The 25845-nt window shown below is 39.5% G+C and overlaps 1 long non-coding RNA gene across 1 annotated transcript in view; it reads right to left on the reverse strand.

The window, feature by feature from the left end:
* Window positions 1-25630, reverse strand: part of LOC122461105 — a 59954-nt gene extending 34324 nt beyond the window's left edge. The window contains exon 1 of the long non-coding RNA XR_006282842.1: window positions 25554-25630. This is a non-coding gene — a long non-coding RNA (uncharacterized LOC122461105). The remainder of the gene's footprint in view (window positions 1-25553) is intronic.
* Window positions 25631-25845: the final 215 nt, after the last annotated feature.

Below are 25845 nucleotides of genomic sequence, written 5' to 3' on the forward strand. Positions count from 1 at the left end.
TAAGCTTTCGTGAGCTACAGCTCACTTCATCGGATGTAGCTCATGAAAGCTTCTGCTCAAATAAATTTGTTAAGTCTCTAAGGTGCCACAAGTACTCCTTTTCTTTTTACATTTTATGCCAGTTTTATTTTTTCTATTCCATTACCAGTGCAATGTTGTCAGACATTGCTCTTTTTTAGATTCTCTGAGACTGCAAGGACTGTGGCCATGTCCATTGCAATGGTTAGCCAGAGGGTAGGTCAGTATACCTATGATCACACCAGTCTTGTGATATGTGAAATGTATGCACACAGAGATCACTAGGCTTAACATATAGTTGATTTGTTGACATTGCATGATGACAGGCTGTAGACCAGAACTGGAGATGAACACAATAATTAGCTCTACCTGTGGTTTTACTTTTAAAAGTTATACTTTCCTCCAAGTGCTCACAGATAGTGTATCTATCTGAGTTCCAGTGGCGAGTGCCAGGACTGATCACAGTCTGTGATAATACAGCTCTTTCAGCAATGGACAAAAGATTATGAGCTTTTCATCAGTGATGGGTTAAGGATTGCTTTCTGAAGTTATTCTAAATTAACAATAAGGACTAGCTTCCTCTTACAGCTCTTTTATGGTTGGGACGAGGGGTCTGCATGAAAATCAGTCATAAAGGGAACTCAGTTTGATTATTAATGTTGACTTTTATTTAATAGATGATTGTTGTAACCAAATAGCTTCCTTATGCATATTGGGAAGTGACCATTCTCAACTATTAGGATGACCATTAAGTTATTTCTTGCTTTCATTTATCTTCCAGACTAAATAGACTGTAAGCAGAAACTCTAAATTCCTGTTGGTTAAACCTACTGGATAATACATCTAGAATGTTTCTAATGTTGTATCATCAAGATTCTATAAGAAATTTTTTCCACAGCATAGTTTTCCTTTGCTCATTTTTTTAAAAATAAGTCCTATAGAATTTAATAGAACATTATACAGGTTTTTTGGACCATTCCAAAGAAACTAATATAAAATTATATTCCTCGTACAGAATTGGGGGGGCATGATTAACATTTTCTTTTAAATTCTATATGTTACCAGAGCAAGTTATTTAAAATGTTATTACATTTCTATATTATCCTATTCATCTAAGTCCTGTTAAATTCTATAGGACTTCTCCAAAAAGGATACAACATAGTGTAGTTGCATCCATTAAACCACAGAAATAAACAACACACATTTTTTGTATTGTACTTTTCTGAGCAGGGAAATTGGTAAAAGCCAAATTCAAATCAGAACTAAATAGCTCTAGGTGGATTCATTAGGAATGTTTTCTCTACAGTATCTTCATCAATGATTATAATTTAATTTTATATGCTGCTCTGTTAACCCCCTTATTGCTGTTTGTTGTATAATATACTTTATGTCCAGCTTTCTATCAGAATGATTTCTCTAAGACTGTGCACATACTTTCCTGCAGTAAGAGAGCAAAGTTTTTAAATGTCAATTTATATAGTCATAAATCAACAATAGTCATCTGCAAATTCACAAATTTTATTCATTGAAACATGAATATATTTTAAAGTATTTTATTATGTTTTAATAGATACAGTAAGGCAAATCACTTTAAAGATTGCATTCTGAAGTAACCTTTATTTCATGACAATTATCCCTTTTTTAAAATATATAACATTAAAGTGTTAGCGGTAAGATGGATAGGCTCAAAATTTTCGCATCTTGAAGAACAATTATTCATGGAACATGAAAAGTAACTTTATTTTAAAAACTATAAAACTCTGCATTCTCTAGTCATTTTTTCCTCATGTTTTATTACCTTGGATATTTGCATGAAAAAACACCCTGTTCTTAAGGCCCCATCCAGTAGGACCAAAAGTATTTTAATGCTGCTGCTGGTACTCAAAAGTTAGTTGTGTCCGAGACATGACTTAGCCAGGGGAGGGCCAAGATAAAGCATCCAAGCAGATTCTACACACCGAAAAAAACCACCCACAACACAGATTGAGGCCCGCCCTCCCCCCCAACACATTTGAGAGAGAGAGAGAGAGAGAGAAAAAACAGGGTTGAATTAAGAGGAAGACAGAAACATACAGGGTGGAGAAAGTAAGAGAGAAAGAGAGAGACAGTGATATACTGAGGGTTTATAGGGAAGAAGGAAGACGGTCAGGATTAGGGTTAGTGAAAGAAGTGGAAAAGGCTGCACTCACATACAGTCTCAGTGGAGAGATTTAACTGGGAAAGCATCAGGGAGAGACTGCTGTGCAGGGTTTGACCATGCTGAGGCTATAGACATCCTCCTCCGCCACCCCAATTATGGGATAGCCACCATCTTGGTTAACACACGGGGTTTTAAGCTGGGCTCTCCAGAGCTAGAAGCATGATTCTCTGCAGCTTGAACTGAAAAGTCAGGGTCTGTAGCTGTGGGCTCTAATGAATTCGCATCCTTTTTGGTTCAAGCACAGATGACACATTAAAACACACTGACCAGTAGCTTCCAGACAGATCAGGAGAAAACGGTGACAAGCAAGAGAGTGGAGGATCACAGGAGGATGCACTTTTACAATCCTAAGAATCTATGAGATCTGGAGGATTTCCCTTGACCTGAGTAAGGCACAGTTCATACAGATGTGGCTAGCCCCCAGCCCCGCCCCTTCCACTCAAGGCAGAGCACGCCAAGAAGGAGAGTGTGTGGCGTCGCCACTGCAGCTTCCCCAGTCCCAGGAAGGAGGGCAGTGTGATGGCCCCATCTTGCCATCTTGACAAATTGGAGAATTGGTTTGAAAGCGACAAGATGAAATTCAATAAAGACAATGCAACGTACTACACTTAGGAAAGAAAAAAATCAAATGCACAACTACAAAATGGAGAATAACTGGCTAGTAGTAGTATTTCTGGAAAGGATCTGGGCCTTACAGTGGATCACAAATTGAATGAATCCATGTGATGAGATTGTGAAAAAGGCCAATATCATTCTGGGGTTATTAAAAGGAGTGTCGTATATAAGACACAGGAGGTAATTGTTTCACTTTTCTCAGAGCTAGTGATGTCCATTTGGAGTGTTGTGCCCAATTCTGGGTGCTACATCTTTCCTAAAATGTGGACAAACTGAAGAGAGTCCAGAGGAAAGTAAAACAAATATAAAAGGTTTAGAAAACCTGACCGATGAGGAAAGATTTAAAAAAAAACCTAACTGGGTATGTTTAGTCTTGAGAAAAAGAGCCTGAGGGGTAACTTGGTAAGAGCCTTCAAATATGTTAAGGGCTGTTACAAAGAGGACTGTGAGCAATCCCATTGAAGATAGGACAAGAAGTAATGGACTTAATCTGCAGAATGGAAATTTAGGTTAGATATTAGGAAAAATTCTAACTATAAGGAAAAAGAAAAGGAGTACTTGTGGCACCTTAGAGATTAACAAATTTATCTGAGCTGCAGCTACAGCTGTAGCTCACAAAAACCTATGCTCAAATAAATTTGTTAGTCTCTAAGGTGCCACAAGTAATCCCTTTCTTTTTGCTGATACAGACTAACACGGCTGCTACTCTGAAATCTAACTATAAGGGTAGTTAAGTTGCGGAATAGGTTTCCAGCAGGCTATGGAATCCCCACCATTTGAGGTTCTAAAGGACAGATCGGACAAACATCTGCCAGGGATGGTCTAGGTTTACTTGGTCCTACCTGAGCGCCAGGGGGTGGATTCAATGACTTCTGGAGGTCCCATCTAGCCCTGCATTTCTATATTCTAACACATGATGGGGTTGTGAAGGTTGGAGGGAGAAAGTGGAGGGGAGTGTGTGATTTCATTTTACTATAATCTGAAGTAATGGGGTGAAATTAAGGCTGAATTATTGGCAAATGCTTCCTAACACTGAGATCCATTAACTTTTAGGAATAATGTCCTAAGGGAAACAGTAGAAACCACTTGGGACATACACTGGACAAAACAATAGAAAACATACAGTAGAGAACAATTCTGCAGTGATTGGGGCTAGGGACTAGATAACCCAGTACTTCTGGATTTTCCCCTTTCTATCTTTTTGATTCTTCAACTATCCACATTTCAGGGTATGCAGTAGCTTTCACAACTGCAGAGCTCCTGTTGGCCACATGCCGTAAAAGCTACCAGACTCTGTATTTGGCTATAGCTGCATATATTTACCAACATCATTTTAAAAGTATTTCAGATTCAAGTATGTAAGATTTACCTGCAAAAATACAACCAAATGTATTTACTCCATTTGGATCTGCAAGAACATTGTACCATGCGTCTATTCTGCACAGCTAAGTAATCTTTCATTTAGACAATTAATTCAAAATTAAATATTAAATATTAATAAATATACTGCAGGTAATATACAACATACACTAATTTAATTAAAAATAGATTACAGTGTATTTTGCAAATGGAACATTTTTGTAAGGAAATATAATGGACTTGCTATGTTTCTATTTTATCCTAAAAGTGTGAAAGCTTCTTGTACATTTAGCCCTTACTGTGTCTCATGAAATTTTTAAAATAGCTATTTTAATTGTCAAGCATTTGACTGCTAGAAAAATTTGACACAAGTTTCAATTTTGCAATATGCATTTTTAATGAAGACTTCTGCAGCCTGCTTTATCTGTAATCCAGTTTTATTTTAAAAATTCAGAATATACAATGCTTCAATATTTGCATGAAGAACCTCCTTAATTGGAGCACTTCAAAAAAAAATACACAGTTTAAATACATATATGGTACTCACAACCTTATCTAGAACTACTAATGGATTATTTATATTTCTGTTACAACAGTGCCCTGTTGGGTCCCAGTCACAATCAGGGCTCTGTTGTGCTAGGCACAAAGTAATCATAGAACCAATAGCTGCTATTACCATACAGAGACCCATGACTTCAATGGGGATCCACCCATATAAATCCAGTGCAGGATCAGTGCCAAAGTAGCAGCCGTGTTAGTCTGTATCCGCAAAAAGAAAAGGAGTACTTGTGGCACCTTAGAATCTAAAAAATTTATTTGAACATAAGCTTTCGTGAGCTACAGCTCAACTTCATTCAGTTGTTACTTTGTTTCAGCCTCAGGAGCTAATTCCCCATTGAAAAAAATATGGACATTTACCCCAGAAATAGCTACTTTCATATGTATTGTACATAAACTCTGCAGGAGTGTAAGCAGTGGTATAAGTTGCACATAGCTAGTCAGAAAACAGATGTAAGTGGGTATAAGTGATAAAGTAGCGTAACAGTGACTTGACATTCATGTTCACACAAAACAAGTATAATTTACCTATTGAAAGGAGTGGAATTAGTGTTATAAACAGCAAAAGCAAATAACAGAAAGGATATAAGAGAAGGTAAGAAAGCCTGTTTTATATTACAGCCTCCACTCATTTGCTTTTCCCTGTTTTTATATATATACATATATATATACATAGATATAGATATAGATATAGATATAGATATAGATAAAACCATTCTGGCAAGGATCATCAGACTAAAAAGGGACATGCCATCACTGGTCTAGGTTCTGGCACTGGTGTAAAAGTAAAGTTATGATATTAGAAATGTTCTTTTTTCTTTTCTTCTTTCTTATGGCTTTCTTTGTTTTTGTATACCAAAGGTCATACATTTTACACTGTTATGCACAGAGATTTTGGAATTGTTAGTTCCCCTACTTTCCAGAGGGAGTTCATCCATTAGATCTCCACATGTTAGAACAAATCTAAAAAACCATTAATCAGTCCAAGTCCACTACTGTTTCTGCTCACCCTTCGTGGCAAAGCAAAAAAAAAAAGGCTTTTTATTCTTTCTTATCATAAGAAAATGAAAGTGCTAGTTTTTTCTGTGCTCTTTTTTCCCCTATTAATAAAACTGAATAAAGTTTAACAATGGGGAGGAGGGAACATGTCTGTGTATAGACAGCTTTGCCCACTTTCTGAGAGGAAGCGTCTGTACATCAGTGCAACACCAGGGGAACTGCAATTGATTCACTAACAAGTTAAATGGATTTTATGTACCTATTCAATGTGTTAAATACCCTGGCAACTCATGAAGACATGTCTTCTTCTGGGATATAGTCCCATCCTAAAGAAATACACTTACACCAGTAAAAACATTTTACAGGGTTTGAAGTGGAAATGTGTGTGGCTGCAAGATAAGATAACAGGAGGTTTGTTTTACCATTGGCATGAGCACGGAATCTTTTGCCCTTTTTACCAGGCCTTTTTCTCTGCCTTACCTGCTCCACTTTCTCTCAGCCCTCATTTCTTTTTTCACCTCCATCATCCCCCCCTTTCCTCCTTCCTTCTCTCCTAGTCTGCTCTCATGAATTCTACCTCTTCCTAAAATCTTGCTTTCTTACAGCCTCCCTCCTTTTCTTCTGTTCTGTACCCATGTGTGTCCTTTCCTTTTCCTCCTCTTCCTCAATGATGATCTCTGTCCTAACCCTCAACTTGACATATACTTGTGCTCTCCTCCTACCCTATTACACACTCTTCCACACTTAAGTACTTTGCTCCCCATCTCATTATTCTGTCTTCCAACCAATCAGCAGCTTTGATGCTCTCCTCACTACTACTGACAACTTCTGCCACACTGTGCTGCTACCTCAAAAGAACGCTGTCATGTGCCTTACATAGATACACAGGAACATCAGGGCAAGTAAGATACCCCTCTACTCTCCAGCATGGCCTCTCTAGCCTACATACAAGAGACACAGCAGGCCAGGCTTTGGGAGCTGGTGCTCAACCTTGAGCAGCTGGATGAGGAGAATGTAGAGAATGGTGAGGAAATGAGCAGAGTCTTGTCACCATCATAACACTCTGGCCTGCGTGAAGAGGGAAGTAATAAATTACTGGTTTGGGCCAGTACCAGATTACTTATCCCTTGCAGTAAAAGAGTTTTTTCTGGGCTGGTCCTAGCTAAAGCTGTGCAAATAACTTATTTTTCGGTTCTTTGACAGTTCTGAAAATTCTAAAAAAAAAAAAAAAGAAAAGAAATTGGTTCAACCAGAAACAAAATATTTTGGGGAATTTTCGGCAAATCCAAAAAGTCAGAAAAAATTGTTTCAGATCAAACAAAATGGTCCATTTGGAGTATTTGGAATAAAAAGCAAAAGAAATGAAGGATTAAATTCACAGAAACCATAGTGTGATGGTGATGCCTCCTTTATGGCCAATAGCCCATTAAGATCTTCTTTGCTTTTAAGTTTCAGACAAAACAATTTGTCAAAATTGATAGGAATTCGTAAAATTTTTTGGTCAACCTGCATTTGCATTTTACAGCCAAAAAAAAAATGTTTTATCCAAAAAATTTCGCTCAGGCCTAGTCCTGAGGAAGTGCAACTTCACGCTGCCTTTTAGAGGGTAAAATCTTGGCCTCATTGAGGGCAGTGGCAAAATGCCCAATCTTGCATTGGTGTTTAACAATAAAACAGTAAAAGCAAGATATTTGATTAGATTTTTGTGCTTTCTTTGTAACTATTTTTAAGACACTCCTTTTTGGGTTGTAGGAGGTTTGGGAAACAGTTAGTTTTTCCTGCCTTTTACCGAGCATAATTGAGCATGCATAAAGTACATTCACGGGCATGCATTTAACCACAGTAGTTGATGGTTTTTGTTGGGGGGGTTTTGCAGCATCTGTACGTTCAGGCATGATTGCAAAATGTGTTTTGTAGAACAAAGGCCACCCGCGGGTTAGGCCCTGCAGGAATGGGATGTGGGTGACAGAATGCAAGCCTGTGCAAGGGGCCAGCTTAAAGCAGTGGAATAGACAAGGGCCTCTTGTGGGACTACCCCAGCAAAGCGGATGGGTCAAATGTGGGGGATGGATTTAATGGGGGGGTTTATCCCCTTTGTGTAAAATAATAATTAAAGTCAGGAGTGGGGTTTGGGTATGTCTTAAGATAATAATTCTGCAGGAATGAATTGGGGGTAGAGCAGCCAGGCTATTCAATCAATTGCCTCTGGAGAACTTGTGGGTTTTTTCCCCTGAGGCTTGGCCCCCCGAGAAGGCTCCAGGGGATATACATTACTTCATACCCTCTCTGGGGTTGATAATGGCAGAGCAGATGCCTTATCTCATTTTCAGATCCACAGACTTCTAAAGCTGGCACCAGGAGCCAGCCAGGTACCAGGCAGAGGTCGCTAGTGCTATGGAACCTTGGAGTAGGATGGTCTTGGTGTCAGTGTGGTCTGGAGATCAGTTACTCCACACATGTGGCAGAGCTATAAGCGAAGTTTTAATGATGTCATACAATTTCAGGCTCAGGAAGGCCAGTCAACAATATGGCCCATTACAGAGGAACAGGTACTGTGGTACATGCTGTTGTTGGCAACCCGTCAACTGGCACCTTCACAATCTCGAATCCCCTTTCTGCCATTACATTCATCAGTAGGCTAAATGGTGATCCAGATCCTTGTAGTGGTTTTTTAGTTTGAAGGATTTTGGAAGGGTGGTCAAGTACCAGTGACCCCAGGGAGGATTCCCATCGTCTCATTACAGTTTACATGCTCAGGGATCTCACACAGAATCTTGGTGCCATGTGTCATAGTAGACAGGAGGTGGCCTTGTTCAGGGCAGCTTTCTTGATAGCATAATTTGGTGCTTTCATGATCAGTGAGCTAGTACCTGGGTCCATTAGGGACTCTGGGAGAAGGGCTTTGGAATTGCATGATATACAATGGCATGAGCATTCAGTGATATTACACTTGCGAAGGTCAAAGATGGATCAAGTCGGCCGGGGTGAATTTGTTATCCTTTGGGAGGGTGGGGAGCCTGGGGTCTGCCCCATTTAGGCTTTGAAGACCTACATGGCAATAGAGCAAAAAGAGGAAGGCCTCCTTTTTATGCATGGGGATGGGAGCCCCCTCACAACATATCAATTTCTTACCATGTTGAGATGGGGACTGCCAAGGTTGGGGCTGCCAACCCATGAATTTGGTTCCCACTCATTCAGAATTGGGGCAACAATGGCAGCAGCATAGCTAGGTATGGGAGCAGAGGCTATTCAAGCAATCGAGTGTTGGCATTCAGGCGCACAATGAAAGGATGTAAGACTTCAGGTGGTAAATCGGTATTAATTTGTTGTAATCTCATTACAGATGTTGGATGACCAGCCATGCAGATGGTGGTGTGGATCTGTGGGCACAGTATTGTCTTTTGGGTGCATAGGATGCATTCAAGTTGCCCGAGGGTTCACAGCTGGGCTTCGGTGGTGAAGCAGTACTCAGTCGGCATGCAAAGAGAGGCATGTTATGGGATCCACTGATACCATTGCTGTATGCTGTGTGGACCCATCAGTGGCCATAAGATATAATTGCAGTACACCTTGGGGAAAAAAGATTTGGGAAAGCTTAAAAGGGTGGATCGAATGTTCAAAGCAAGGAGGAACTTGAGGTTGATCCTTGAAATTTTTCCAGGAGTTAACATTGTATGGTCAGACATGCTTCAGCACAGGGTCTGGTGGGAAGCCATGAGCCCCTTCCCTCAGGGTAGAAAAGGCAAGGAGGTGACCAAATTCCTTGGGACCCTAGGAGGGGCAGTAATTTCACATCCTGGCATAGTATATGGGGCACCAGAGTTGTTTCGGGAGGATGGGGTTCACCTTTCAGACTTAGGTGCTATCATGTTTTTGACTGATATAAAAGACGCCATTAGGAGATGTCTGGGAACCTGACTGGGTTTGGGGAGGAGGCAGCCAAGCTAATGGCTGGCACCTCCTTGTGGTGGATGTCCAGTGCAAGTACTCCATAGGAAAGGCATACAGAGACTGGATAAATGGCTTGGAAAATTCCTTAAAAAGAGGTGTTCAGTAAAGGAATGAACAGGGGGTGGTCAGGGACTCCTATGATTGTACAGCAGGGAGCAAACCCCCACTATTATAGCCCACCTTAACCCTCCTACGAAGGGTTGTGGGGAGAATGGTAAGGTCCCTGCAATGGATTTGCTGGAGGGACCTGGATGGAAAAAGAGGGGGAGCCGGTAGAAGCCCACGGCTAATTATGGAACAAACATGAGGTTACCTGATCTGTACACTTGTATCTGCTGATTAGTCCCAGACATCTAATAATAAAGCCTGATTAAACCCAAATCAAATGTCTGCTGTCCTCCTTTCGGTATCGTCAGACAATAAGAACATGCTGTCCAAAGCAGAATCTAAATTGTGCCCCAATGTGATGTGCTGTTTTCTGGCTCCTCTACACACAGGGATCCCTAAAGATATAACCAAAATGGCCAGCCTCAAACAGGTTTATAAAGGGGATATTTGTCCCCTGAAAAGACTGAGAATTTCCAAGATGGATTCTGAGGGGATTTTATGAGTATGTAAGGCATGAACTAGTGAGGTAAATAGAAAGGAGCATAAACACTGCCATATTAAATGTAAAAATGTAATAAGAAAAGCCAAAAAGGAGTTTGAAGAACAGCTAGCCAAAAACTCAAAAGGTAAAACAAAATGTTTTTTAAATACATCAGAAGCAGGAAGCCTACTAAACAACCAGTGGGGCCCCTGGACGATCGAGATACAAAAGGAGTACTTAAAGACGATAAAGTCATCGCATAGAAACTAAATGAATTCTTTGCTTCAGTCTTCATGGCTGAGGATGTTAGGGAGATTCCCAAACCTGAGCCATCTTTTGTAGGTGACAAATCAGAGGAATTGCCACAGATTAAAGTATCACAAGAGGAGGTTTTGGAATTAATTGAGAAACTTAACAGTAACAAGTCACTGGGACCAGATGGCATTCACCCAAGTGTTCTGAAAGAACTCAGTTGTGAAATTGCGGAACTATTAACTATGGTTTGAAACCTGTCCTTTAAATCAGCTACTGTACCCAATGACTGGAAGATGGCTAATGTAACGCCAATATTTAAGGATGGCTCTAGAGGTGATCCTGGCAATTACAGACTGGTAAGTCTAACATCAGTACCAGGCAAATTAGTTGGAACAATAGTAAATAATAAAATTGTCAGACACATAGAATAACATAAAATGTTGTGCAAAAGCCAACATAGTTTCTGTAAAGGGAAATCATGTCTTACTAATCTATTAGAGTTCTTTGAGGGGGTCAACAAACATCTCGACTAGGTGGATCCAGTGGACATAGTGTACTTAGATTTCCAGAAAGCCTTTGACAAGGTCCCTCACCAAAGGCTCTTACGTAAATTAAGTTGTCATGGGTTAAGAGGGAAGATCCTTTCATGGATTGAGAACTGATTAAAAGACAGGGAACAAAGGGTAGGAATAAATGGTAAATTTTCAGAATGGAAAGGGGTAACTAGTGGTGTTCCCCAAGGGTCAGTCCTAGGACCAATCCTATTCAACTTATTCATATATGGTCTGGAGAAAGGGGTAAACAGTGAGGTGGCAAAGTTTGCAGACAATACTAAACTACTCAAGATAGTTAAGACCAAAGCAGACTGTGAAGAACTTCAAAAAGATCTCACAAAACTAAGTGATCGGGCAACAAAATGGCAAATGAAATTTAATGCGGATAAATATAAAGTAATGCACATTGGAAAAAATAACCCCAACTATACATACAGTATGATGGGGGCTAATTTAGCTTCAACTAGTCAGGAGAAAGATCTTGGAGTCATTGTGGATAGTTCTCTGAAGATGTCCATGCAGTGTACAGCAGCAGTCAAAAAAGCAAAAAAGCAAGAGGCTAGGACTTTTCAGCTTGGAAAAGAGGAGACTAAGGGGGGATATGATAGAGGTATATAAAATCAAGAGTGGTGTGAAGAAAGTGAATAAGGAAAAGTTTTTTACTTATTCACATAATATAAGAACTAGGGGCCACCAAATGAAATTAATGGGTAGCAGGTTTAAAACAAATAAAAGGAAGTTCTTCTTCACTCAGCGCACAGTCAACCTGTGGAACGCCTTGCCTGAGGAGGTTGTGAAGGCTAGGACTATAACAGGGTTTAAAAGAGAACTGGATAAATTCATGGAGGTTATGTCCATTAATGGCTATTAGCTAGGATAGCTAAGAAATGGTGTCCCTAGTTTCTGTTTGTCAGAGAGTGGAGACAGAGACATGCAGGAGAGAGATCACTAGATCATTATGCGTTAAGTTCACTCCCTCTGGGGCACCTGGCATTGGCCACTGTCGGTAGACAGGATATTGGGCTGGATGGACCTTTGGTATGACCCATTATGGCCATTCTTATGTTCTTATGAACATAAAATTAATACACAAAATTTACAGTGAGCTTTATAGGCAATAGGTTTATTGTTGCACTTGCACTGACTGTCATTAAGACTGTATTCCATCTTCCAACTCTCGCATCTTACTGTAGCAAGTGATGCTTCATTACATTGTGCACAACAAAACAGAGCAACAACAGATACAAGAGAAAGGAAGCTCTCTCTGCTCTTTTAATCCCCATTCTCAGCATCACAACATCCCCCATAGACGGAAGAAAAAGATCTATTTCCTGACCTCTGTAAGGTCTGTCAGTTTACATTGTCCCATTGAAAGAGTACTTTTGCTATTGAATGCCAGCTATGTTTAGGCTTTTTATGGTCCAACACGGCCCCACAACCAGTATCCCAATACTAAGTCAAGATGTCTAAATACTCAAAATACTGACAATACTTGCCTATCATCACAGCCATCATTGTGAAGGGAGCCTTACATACCAAAAAGTATCTATAAACACTCTCACCTTGAAATCAGCCGCCGTCATTGTCTGTACTTGATTTTTACCTCTACCTATGCATTTTGTTTAAACCCTAGTCACATGCCAGTACCCATCTGTGTAAATCTACAATTTTTCTAGCTGAATTGCACATCCACATCCCCAGCTGAACAATAGAAAGATCATGTAAATAATAGAACCTGACAGCATAAGTAATTTTTTTCATGTATCAGACCCCATGGTTGACTGCTGAACTGTGAGATCTGCTGTTTTTAGGCCAGGCTATGCTCTCCCCTCTGAAGATTTAAGACTTTTCATATACAACTCAGTCAACACTTGTTCACGTCTAGGCTATGACCCTTTCCCTGTATAAGCTATATCTTTATGTTACCATTGAAGAATTCTGGTAACATATGTAACTGGGAACAAACTAACTGACCATCACAAACATCCTTTGGTTTGTTTGTTTTTTTGTTTGTTTGTTTGCTTTTAATGATTCAGATGTCACTAAAGCCTAAAAGAAAGAATTAAGGAAAACTAATGCGGTATAGAACTTTTAATACTTTGTTTTCCTCAAATGTTGAGAAAAATCTCATTAAGTCAGGAAATCTGTCTTCCAAATAAATACTAGAGATTAAAAATAGAGAGTCCAATTATGTTGAGGACCAAGAGACTCTGTGCTTTTAAAAAAATTCACAGGTGTATAACACAGTGGACTGTGTAATTGGTTCTTTTGAAGTTTCTAATCACTTTTTGTAAGATCAAGTGAAACTGACAAGCGAGGCTGTCAGAACACTGACTCTATACAATGGTGGCACATGGGACTCGAACCAGTTTATGTGGTAACTGTTAATTGTTTGGGGCTTCTTTTAAAACACAAAACATACCTGAAGAGTTACTATTAAAAAAACTTACAGAATGAATTATGTGGTCAGTATTTCAGATCTCATACAAATCATTTGCCTGTGAAAATGTTATCAAAATATGAGCTATCTCCTTCAAATATATTTTAAACAATGTTAATGTATTTTCACATGTCATCATTTGACAGCTCCACCATACTCGCTAGTCAGCCACCAGGGAAATTTACATGCATTTGAATTCACCCTGCCAAGCACAGTCATCCCAGACTGACAGCCCATTTAACTAGGTGATAAGTTAATCTGTACAACATTTGATAGATTTCTGTCTTTTACCTAAGCCATAGTTTGTGAAAATGATTCAGCTACAAAATTTGCAAACCATTCATGTCTCAGTTTTCAGTCTCAGTGGGAGGTGTTATATTTCTTAATGTATAATTCTGTATACCCATCCAAACCAAGCATGTAAAGTTAATGCAACTACCCATCCCAACTTAAACATGTTTAGATTAATATTTTATGTCCTTTTCATTTATTATATTCACCTATTAAGCTAACCCGGCGATTAATTATGTAATTACAGATGATTATACCTAGATAGCCACTTGTCTTAATCCACTACCTGCTCATAATTGCTCGCTCCTGCCCTCTTGTTAAAAATGAAGTATTTTGTTAAGTTCTCATTCAGCATCGCATGCTCGTCAGTTTTTATTAGATCATGTGTCAGGTTCACCACGTCACATGACCCAATGCAACATGATGTGGCCATCACATATCACAGCTTTTAAAATTCAAGCAGAAGACACCAGAGGTGCAAATATCGCACATCGATCCTGGATTTGCAGATGTCTCTTGTGTTCAGAGGTACCAACATTACTACCAAGTAGCTTGACACATTTTAAGCTATAGTAGACCTTAGATCTACTGATTCCAGCTGCTAGCATCCTGATTTAAAAAAGACATAAATTGGTGGTCTTGGGCATATCATTGCAATATCTGAAATATTAATTCTAAAGTCAATCCAAATGAAGGTCCCGGTCTTCTGATAGGGTGTATATTTAACCACAACAAAATGGAGAGGGCACGTTGCAATCTGGAAATGCCCAGGAGGAGGGTTATATTTACTCTCTTTTACAAAGTACGTTACCAAAGCAGGGAGACTCAGCAGTCAGCAGGATATTATTTATTTATTCAAAACATCTTTCATTTCCTGAGTTGCAGTATGTTATTTACAGGGCACATACTGTTGTTACATGAAGCAAACATCAACACGCAGAATAAATCAAGATACTGCAGCCATAGTGGTATATCCTGATAATGATCATTTTAAAACAGTTGCTAAAATGTAAAGAGATATCTTAGGGCTTTGCTAAGAATTTAGCCAGAGACAACACTCCAAAAGGATAGCCAAGGCAACAGAAATACTACTATAGTAGCTTTGCTTGGTGAATGATATTTTAGCTATAAAGATCCTATACCAATGTCACTGAAGATGGAAAGCAGCAAGAAGATATAGAAACAGAAAAGATTAATGTGTGCTGAGCCATTTGTTCAAATACTATTTCAAACAAAAGTAACACATTTGCTGCATTTGGAGTGGATCATTTTCTCTTCAAGGAGAGGCACAGTTTTAAAATATTAATTAAATAGAAATAAAGTATATGTAAACCCTGAAAGCAGATACCAAGAAACTAAATATCTTGAATCTAAAGAGAGGCTAAAATGGAAATACTCATGGGAAAGTTCCAGCATGGGGAATGTAGGTCACACATTTCAGAACGGCCATACTGGGTCAGACCAAAGGTCCATCTAGCCCAGGATTCTGTCTTCCAACAGTTACCAATGCCAGCTGCCCCAGAGGGAAAGAACAGAACAGGTATTCATCAAGTGATCCATTCCCAGTTTCTAGCAAACAGAGGCTAGGGACACCATCCCTGCCCATCTTGGCTAATAGCCATTGATGGATCTATCCTCCATGAATTTATCTAGGTTTTTTTTATCCCTGTTATATAGTCTTGGCCTTCACAACATCCTCTGGCAAAGAGTTCCACAGGGTGACTGTGGGTTGTGTGAAGAAATACTTCCTTTTGTTTGTTTTAAACCTGCTGCCTATTAATTTCATTTGGTGACCCCTAGTTCTTATGTTATGAGAAGGAGTAAACAACACTTCCTTGCTGTAGCTCACAAAAGCTTATGCTCAAATAAATTTGTTAGTCTCTAAGGTGCCACAAGTCCTCCTTTTCTTTTTGTGGATACAGACTAACTCTGCTGCTACTCTGAAACTTCCTTATATACTTTCTCCACACCAGTCATGATTTTATAGACTCTATCATAATCCCTCCCCTTACTCATCTCTTTTCCAAACTGAAAAGTCCCAATCTTATTAATCTCTCCTCATACGGAAGCTGTTCCATACCCGTAATCATTTTTGTTGCCATTTTTGTCTCAAATTAATTGCCCATAGCACGCCCATTAGAATGAATGGGGTATACGTTTGAGATACATCAGGACTTAACTCTACAAAGGGTAAAAACATATAAATCTCAGAGTGCACATTAACCTTCACCTGTCCTGTGCAAGCCTCCCCAGTATTGTTATAACCCCTTCCCAATGTTCTCAAGAGATAAAAAAAAGGTTGATGTGATAAAATACCTCTGGAAACTATTTAGACATTTGCTAAAGTTAACAGATATACAAATGTATCTTAAGACAAATGCATTGTGGACTCGGAACTGTCATCACACCAGTCCAAATCACATTTTCATCTGCTCATGTAGTGTACACCTGTGGCTTGTTGACAATGCAGAAATTAAACGTTCTGAGGCAATTGAATAGCCTGTGAATTCTTGCAGTAGATCAGCACAAAGGTATTTAGCACAGGTGTTGCTGTAATTGTGATATATTATAAAAATTCACCCTGTTCTGTGGTACTCAAGGTCACACCTCTACCTGGGTGGTATGTAAGGTTAGCAGGAAGAGGTTTGGAGAGTTTTAAACCCATTCATAAAAAGAAGGTTTGTAATTTTCCAGCACAACCAAACCTTTCAAGGCTTGGGTTTATTTTTTGAACAGTATTTTTAGAAAGGGATGGTGAAAGAAGGAAATCTAAATGACACTTCTCCCTCCTACCTCTTTAAATAGGGGCCAGAATAGACAAAAGACAAGTACACCTCTACCCCGATATAATGCAGTCCTCGGAAGCCAAAAAATCTTACTGCATTATAGGTAAAACCGCGTTACATCAAACTTGCTTTGGCCTCGAGCATTTCCGTTATTCATAGACACTTCCCGCCCCCTGACTGACCCCTCAGATCCCCCGACCCATCCAACCCCCCCTGCTCCTTGTCCCCTGACTACCCCCTCCAGAGACACCCCACCCCTAACCACCCCTCCCAAGATCCACTCCCTATCTAAGCCCCCCTGCTCCTTGTTCCTTGACCACCCCGCCCCCATCCACACACACACCCCCGACAGGCCCTCTGGGACTCCCACACCCTATTCAATGCCCCTGTTCCCTGTCTGCCCCACCCCCAGAATCTCCGAACCATCCAACCCGCCCTGGCCCCTGACCACCCCCCGAGACCCTCTGCCCCTTAGCCAACCCCTCACCCCGGCCCGGCACCGTTAACACGGTCCTCAGAGCAGCGTGTCGGAGCCAGACACGCTGACACGCTGATCCACCGGAGCGAGCAGCCCCGCCCTACACAGCGCTGCTTTACCACGTTATATCCAAATTCACGTTATATTGGGTCGCGTTATATCGGGATGGAGGTGAACAAGAAGCATCAGGTAAGTGTAGCATTAATAGCCATAATGCTTTCAAATCAGGATGGTTTGTATTTAAGCCACAGGTCTGAGACTCTACAGATCTCTATTCAGTTCCCAGCTCTGCCACAGATTCTGTAACCTTGGGCAAATCACTTAATCTCTAATCATAGTCCTTCCTTTCTCCTACTCTTTTGTGTGTCTTGTATATTTAGACTGTAAGCCTCTTACATGTGTAGTACAATAGTGCCCCAATCTCAGCTGGGCTTTGTAGGGTGTTACTGTACTACAAATAGTAATTAATAATTCTTGTAAATAAATAATAAAATTAGCTACGATATTGGAGTGTCACATTAAACAGGAGAATTAATATGAAGACTGGAAGTTGTGTGATCAGTACTGAGTTTATAGCAGGAGGCAGCCTATAGTTAGGGAGCAGGAATAGAGATCTAGAACAAAGAATCTGTGCCTGGAGCAGAGCATGGGATTCTTTTACCAAAGACGAGCAGAGGCTGCAACACAGCTAAAATGGAGCAGGGTGGGGAGTGCTTTGTTAATTTTTTCATTGCTTTTCAGAGGTTAGAATTCACTAGTAAGTTTCATTAACATTTCTTTGTTCTGCGAAGATGCTTGGCACTGGATGTACATCCCATTAACAGCACAAATGCTGGCGGCAGCAGGACTAGCAGCATTGAGCTTCTCACACATTCACTTCACACAATAGATTCAGATGAAGACAAAGCAGAAACCCATTGGACTGGCCCTAATAGTTTGGGCTGTGACTTTCCTTTTATTCTTCAGTGTATATGAAAGAATGAGAAACTGAGATCACAACTCAAGAAGCCCCAGAACATTATTTTATTCTTCATGCAAGAATGTATTGCTGCTAGCTATAGTTCTAGAAAGACAATCTAACACAAATCTCTCTGTAGCAAATACTTTTATAAAACTGAAGGACCACATTTTCAGCTCCTTTATCCCAGATGATGTGTGTTTACACTCAAGACTACTCTTGAGATACGCAGGATTTTGTGCACCCAAAAATTCTGATTTGTGCACAGGGACCACCCCACTCTATAACTAGTTTCTCTATGTTAAAAATGAGTATTTCCAATCAGTTGCTGCACTGATACTAAAATGTCTCCCTCCTCTTTGAATATAAATAACTGCTGTTTGATACTTTTTGCTAACTATTGTTAAATGTTGACTTTTTAATGTTGCCCATTGTACTTGATTTGTTCATGCAAATGCCACTTGCACCCTGGGCAAAACTTGGCTTCCCATTTTGGATGAAAAATGTAACCATCACCTTATATAATTGAGCCTTAACTTTTCTAACTTCTCTCTCAAAAAGAACCAAAAAGAACCAGCCAACTCTCACAATAGTATTTCAAAATACTTACTCATTGGCTTGGAGCCTGCTGGGAAAGACACACTGAAAAGCAACCGCAACATGAGCCCAACATGTTTATATCTAAGACTCTGTTTTTAGGATGTTCTTCAATCTTGAAGCTCAAGTTTAGAGAGAGAGAGAGAAAAAAAGAGCCTTCTTTTCCCCAGAAAACAAAACTCTATAAATCAAGTCACTTCCTTCTGAAAGAATATGTGCAACATGCTAAATATATGGATAACAAGGAAGTGGTTTCTCTGAATGGTAACTATGCACAAGCATTCCTTGTCCCCTTTTCCATATGGTGCTTTAGATGCTCAGACAGTGCAGGTAGTAGAAGGAAGCACTAAGAATGCAGCCTGACTTTAAAGCACATGAAGCTTGGGAGGGTCTGACTGTGTCTCATCTGTACTGTTTGCAAACTGTAGAATACCAGCAGCAGTGGCATCTGTAATCCAGAAAATCAGTTGGCAGAGTTTTAATTTTTAAAGTAGTTTTGAACATTTTTTCCCAGCACCACATGGTGATTTTTGTCCTTCTGAGAGCCAAAGGCAAATACAGACATGCTCAACATACATAGTCAAAGGGAGTGGTTTCCTAGCAACAATAATGATATGAGAGGAGCTGAAGCTTCCTTTCCAATCCCTTATGTGATATTAAAGCAATCTGCAATATACAGGAACTGAAGAAGTAGTATCTAAGAAATCTGGCTGTGCAGCTTTTCCGAAATAGAAAGGCGAATCAGGTGTCAAATTTTGCTAGTACTACAATTGTCCAACACTTTTAAGTGCAGTATAAAATACAGAAGAAAGTGAAGCAAATCCTGTAGTCTGCTATTCATCCTCTCTCTGAATAATATACTCTGTCTCACTCACTCCCCCTAAGGGCCATATACTGTCCTTGATTCAAATCTGAGGAGCTAAAGGCAACAAAATTCTCCCTAATGAGAGAAGAGATATCACCTTTGCCATTTCTTTCAGCTTGTTCTCAAACTACCACAACAATCTGTTTTATCTGGATTAAACTGCAGGCAGTTCTCTTTCATCCAAGCCCAATCCTGACAATACATCTGGAATGCTCAACAACTGTACCAGCTGGATTCGCCAATGAAAATAAAGCATGGACTGGAGCACCATCTACACAGAAAACACACCTAACATGCCACCTCAGCTGCTCCCTACAATAGCTCCCTTCACAGCATTACACACATCCAACAGGAGGGTATCAGAATGACAACCTTTGTTACGTCAAACAAGAGAGCCATTGTAGCAAAAGAGCAGCTCCATCTAAGGCCTGGTCCTGCAGCCATGTCAGTACACTTGGTGGTCAATGCTCTCAAAGGTGGCTGATAGATGAAAGAGAATCAGGTGAGCACCTGAATTTTTTTCTATTGGCAGCAGTTCATCAGTTAGGAAAACAGGACAGGGTCTTTACAGGCAGTCCTAAAACCAGATTGGCAAGGGTCAAGGAAATATGAGGACTTTTGCAGAATTGTTTTGAAACCACCTTCTCTATAACCCTCCACCCTCACCAAAAAACAACCAGGAAATTAGACACCAGGTGATAATTAATGAGATTATCAATGTCAAGAGATGTATAAAAATGTTTATTCAAGAAAAGACAGTACCCTGACCACCCCAAGAAAGGCAAAGAATTTTCTTCAGTAATGGAACCCTTGTCTCCAACTAGGAGCTGTATGGGTCCAAGGTGCCTCTGGTAGCCCAAAGTTTCCATGCACATTGTGAATCTAATTACAGAGAACACCCAGCATTTGTCCTTTCCAGAAACACCTTTGTTGGTGGAAGCCTCTGAGCTCTGGAATTTGCTGCCTAGTTTCATCTACCAAGGCCCAAGTCTGTTTGTTTATAGGACACAGCGCAGGATATCTGTTCATTCTGGCTTTTTAACCGAAAGGGGACTTATCTTTGACAAACAGGAATTTGGGTCAGGAACTGGTTTTAAAAAAAGAATAAATAAAAGCTAATAGTTAACCAAGTTGTGTTGATGCTTTTGACAGATAAGCCCTAAAGTGCTCTCTATGAATGTAGCAGAAAGTAAGGAATTATAAAAAATATTGGCGGGATGAGACTTGACCAACTACATTCCACGCTTGGCGAAGTAGGTGATTATTTTGTGTGCCAACTACACTATATATCACCAGGACAGAACAGGCCAGGACAGCTGGTCACAGGACAGAGGAAACCAAAATAAAAATATTGCTAAACCAGATTAAAATCTTCAAAAAGATTCAGAATTATTCTGGAGGATTTTTTTTAAAAAAACTGCAAAATACAGTGGTATTCGTCTTTATATATATTTTACATATAAATGTTTTAAGTAGACGGCAATAACTGTGCTAGCTCAGATACCACTCTGCATTAACTGTTGGTAGCTGCTGACTTTTTAATGGCAACCACTGTATTTAGTTTGAATTGAGATTAAACCATACAGTATGGGTACAGTATGTTGCCCAGATCCAAATAAATATAACCTTAATGTATCCAGCTTTTGAAATTAACAAAATCAAAATGTATTCAAGAAATCTAAACATTTACTTTAATAAAACATTTACATTCATTACCAAGCAAATGTACTGCAAACAAGTCTGTATAAGCAAATTTAGTTTAACTCAGGAGCTGTGCAGGCTAATGGCTATGCTGACCAGTTTCAAAGCTGTATTACGACTACTTATTTTTTTATTATAAAATGCTTGCACAGAGGGAGAGACCTAATTGTCTGATGAAGATCCCAACCCCTGTGGGTATCACAGCATACTATACCTGTAAGAGTCAGGGCTCATTAGCCTAATCACAAAGAATAATTCTGGGAGCAGGGCTGTGCAAAGCTACTGAATTTTTGCTTCCTAGGAGTTTCACAAAAACACCAGAGGGTTTTTTGTTTTGTTTTGTTTTTGGTAGAATTTCTGATTGGCAGCAAACAGCCTTCTCCCCACAATCTTCACTGCAGACACCAGCAACACCAGACTCTGCAGGGCCATGAATGTTCAACATCTCCTATTGTATCTGATTAATAATACCCATCCCTCTACCAGACATGGAGCCATAGTCCTTGCTGAAGCAGTAGCAGATGAGGTTGGTCAGCAGATGGGTGGGTGGTGGGGCTAACAAGTGATCTTTTAATTTTGCATTCATCTTCCACATATTTGCATTGATGCACTGTGGATTTCTCAGTCCCTGTAATATGTACCACTGGTTTATCAGACTAGAAGAAGCCTTTCTTTCTGTTTTATTGGCTAGGAATATAAATAAATATATTCAGAGTACTTGTGGCACCTTAGAGACTAACAAATTTCACTCTATACGGCTAAATTCAGTGCCTTGCATAATGACAGGTTTCAGAGTAGCAGCCGTGTTAGTCTGTATAGTCTGTACAGACTAACACGGCTGCTACTCTGAAACCTGCCATTATGCAAGGCACTGAATTTAGCCGTATAGAGTGAAATTTGTTAGTCTCTAAGGTGCCACAAGTACTCCTTTTCTTTTTGCAAATACAGACTAACATGGCTGCTACTCTGAAACCTATATTCAGAGTATTTCTCTCTTTCCCTGTAATTGCACGTGGTATAAGATCTATATGTCATTTTAATTTTTTCTATTTTCCTTACATTATTCAGTAAGTTTTCAATATTCTCTAACAATTCTTCCTCCTCCTACCAGCCCTTTTTACTTTCTTCTACAAAGCGGCACTGGACAAAGGTGACAGCAACCTTTTTAGTGAAAAATACTGTAAGACTTCTTTAATCAGGTCAGTTATATATTTGTGTGTAGGAAACATCAAAAATTGCATTTTTCATCCTTTCCAGCACAGAATCATAAATTAGAGATAGAAAATAGCCATTAGATCATCTCGACCACCACACTCTCAATGAAGGATTTGTTCTCTACAAACAGATTTTACAGTGCTTTGTCCAGTCTAGCTTTTTAATGGGACAAAAAGTTGGGGCTTAGTTTTAAATGGCACAAGCAATAGACTCCCTTGAGAGACTATTTCACATTTTAAAAGATTTCATTGTCTGGAAGTTGTTCTTGACGATCAACCAAAGTCTGTCCTTTCTTAATTTCATCCCATTACTCCTAGTTATAATTGTCCCCCCACTCCAGACACAAATAATTACTCTTTCCTTCAAATATTTGAAGACTTATCATTTCCTTTCCTTCTTCATTTAGTTAGATATCATTCTTATCTTTCCTCAGAAGACAGCCCCCAGCCTCCACTTCCATAATCCTTTTTGTTTCCCTTCTCTGAACAACTTCCAATTTGTCAACATTCTTCTGCTGCCCAGGATATTTGATTTAGAGAGGGACTATTACCGTACCTCCCAGCATTGTAATATGACGCATCTGATATGCATCACACAACCGTCTAAGTTTTTGGTACCCTTCTGCATTGCAAACTCATTGTATTGTTGTCACTATCACCAAACCTTCAGCATTACTGTTTTTCAGGTTCCTCTCTGAAAAATGGTATGTTGAATGATTTTCCACCAGATGGAGTCACTTGCATTTTCCGCAGGTTAAAACTCCATTTGTTTCTTTTAATTGTTCTTCTAAGATCTCTAGGTTCCTTTGCATTTATTTACTGCCCTCATTAGTATTTAGAACCTCTCTCAATTTCATATCTTCTGTGAGTTTTGCTAATAGGTTGTTTATAGAATCACAGGACAGGAAGGGACCTTGAGAGGTCATCTAGACCAGTCCCCTGCACTCATGGCAGGACTAATTATCTAGACCATTCCTGACAGGTGTTTGTCCAATCTGCTCTTAAAAATCCCCAATGATGGAGATTCCACAACCTCCCTTGCTGCAATTTAAGCCCATTGCTTCTTGTCCTATCCTTAGAGGTTAAGAACAACAATTTTTCTTCCTCCTCCTTGTAGCAACCTTTTACATACTTGAAAACTGTTATGTCCCCTCTCAGTCTTCTCTTTTCCAGCCTAAAGAAACTCAGTTTTTTCAATCTTCTCTCATAGGTCATGTTTTCTTGACCTTTAATCATTTTTGGTGCTCTTCTCTGGACTCTCTCCAATTTGTCCACATCATTCCTGAAATGTGGTGCCCAGAACTGGACATAATACTCCAGTTGAGATCTAATCAGCACAGAGTAGAGCGGAAGAATTACTTCTCATGTCTTGCTTACAATACTCCTGCTCATATATCCCAGAATAACGTTTGGGTTTTTTGCAACAGCATTACACCGTTGACTCATATTTAGTTTGTGGTCCACAATGACCCCCAGATCTCTTTCAGCAGTATTCTTTCCTAGGCAGTCATTTCCCATTTTGTATGTGTGCAACTGATTGTTCTTTCCTAAATGTTTTGCATTTGTCCGTATTGAATTTCATCCTATTTACTTCAGACCATTTCTCCAGTTTGTCCACATCATTTTGAATTTTAATCCTTCTTTAGTTTTAATCCTTTATTCCCTCTTCTAGTTCATTATTGTAGCTGTTTGATAAAATGGGACCTAACTAGTGCTGGGCGAATAACATTTTTTTTCAGTTTGCTGGCAAGTATGAAGCACTGAAAAAAAAATTCAGTTTGGGATGAACCAAAAACATGTTTTTTTAAATGAGCAAAGTGAAAAATAAAAGAAAAAGACAATTTTGGGTTGAACAATTCATTTGACCCTAAATTAATCTTTTTGTTTTGATTTTGAACATTTAACTTTTAATGGTTTTAAAATAAAAAAAATTTCTAAACAAAATATTATTTTGAACTCAAAAATCAAAATGTTTCATTTTGAAAATGTCAAAAGAAAGCATTTCAATTTATTTTATTTTTTTTATTTGGTTCGGTGTTCCCAAATTTATATTTTCCACTGAAAAAAGATTTGGATGAAAAGTTTCACCCAGCTCTAGATCTAACCCCAGTTCTGATAGTATCCTACTAAAAGATTCCTCCAGATTAGATATGATAATTTACCCTCTATATTTGAAGATTATACTCAAAATACACAAGTTTCCTTTCTGTATTTCCTGCCATTTCCTGTTCAGCTTCTGATTTACATTGGATTTATATTCAGAACCAAACACAAATCAAGGTCAGGATTTACTCCCTGAAAGTTTTTAGTGAATAACTCCATTTGATGTGAGTTTGCATTTAAATACAAAACACAGCTCTAATGGCAAATAATACAGGAAACATAGTATACTTGCAAGGTAATGCAAACTGCATGGTATACATTAAAAGCATGCATGTGCATGAGGCCTATAACATTGTGTTCAGAGCAGCTTGAGAAGGGGCATGCAAAGGTAGCCTGCACTGGTCACCAAACTAAAGCCACAAATTATGGCATCTTGCCAGCATCCCCAAGACGTCAACATGGCAGCTGGGGATAAGCAGAGAGTAGGGGATAACTCTAGCAATAGCGTCTTTCCTCCAGCCATGCCCCTTACACTGACATTAAACAATACTACCTACCTCTTAAATAGTGCTTTTCATCAGTAGATCTCATTAGCAACCACAGGTCCAAAAGTTGTGAAGATACATAACCACAACGTTCAACCAGGAAACATCAGAAATGCAAACAGCATATATACTTTTAAGATGGAAATACTTTTTACTCACAGCTTTTTTGGAATTCATGCTACCCAGATTCATGGGGTAGCTATAGCAACATGTGACAAGGTTGTAATCACTGCCATGAAGTCATAAAAGAGACAGTTTTTCACATATAGCTTGCTTGCAAATTCAGCTACCTTTAACATTTACAAAATGTAGTCTTCGTTATCTGCCAGGAAGAACTGTGTGTGCACCTCAGCAAAAATTAATGGGAGAAGAGGTATACTCACAATTTAAACCTTCCCAGAAATATAGGAAACAATAAACTAAAGCTGTCATAATTACTGAACAAACTCAGAAAGATCAATGCAAAATCAAACATACAGTCTGTGACCCTGCTGAAGGCCTTAGGTTCCTATCGCACACTGTTCCAGAGAGGAGCAGAAAAGAAGTCCTCCAAGCAGCCTAGAGTGGTTGTGGGGAAGCAGCTGATGAGGAAGGCTGCAGAGAGTAGCCAATCAGGGCCCAGCAGACTCACATAAAAGCAGAGGCAGGGTCAGAGTCAGTCAGTTGCTGCCTGGTGTTGGGGGAGTTAGGACTCTGTTGCTGCCTGGCTGGAGAAGCAGCAGGATCATGGACAGATCAGTTGCTAGCAGGGACCAGGGAGCAAAAAAGG

The sequence above is a fragment of the Dermochelys coriacea genome, chromosome 7, assembly GCF_009764565.3.
Source record: "Dermochelys coriacea isolate rDerCor1 chromosome 7, rDerCor1.pri.v4, whole genome shotgun sequence".
Classification (NCBI taxonomy): Eukaryota; Metazoa; Chordata; order Testudines; family Dermochelyidae; genus Dermochelys; species Dermochelys coriacea.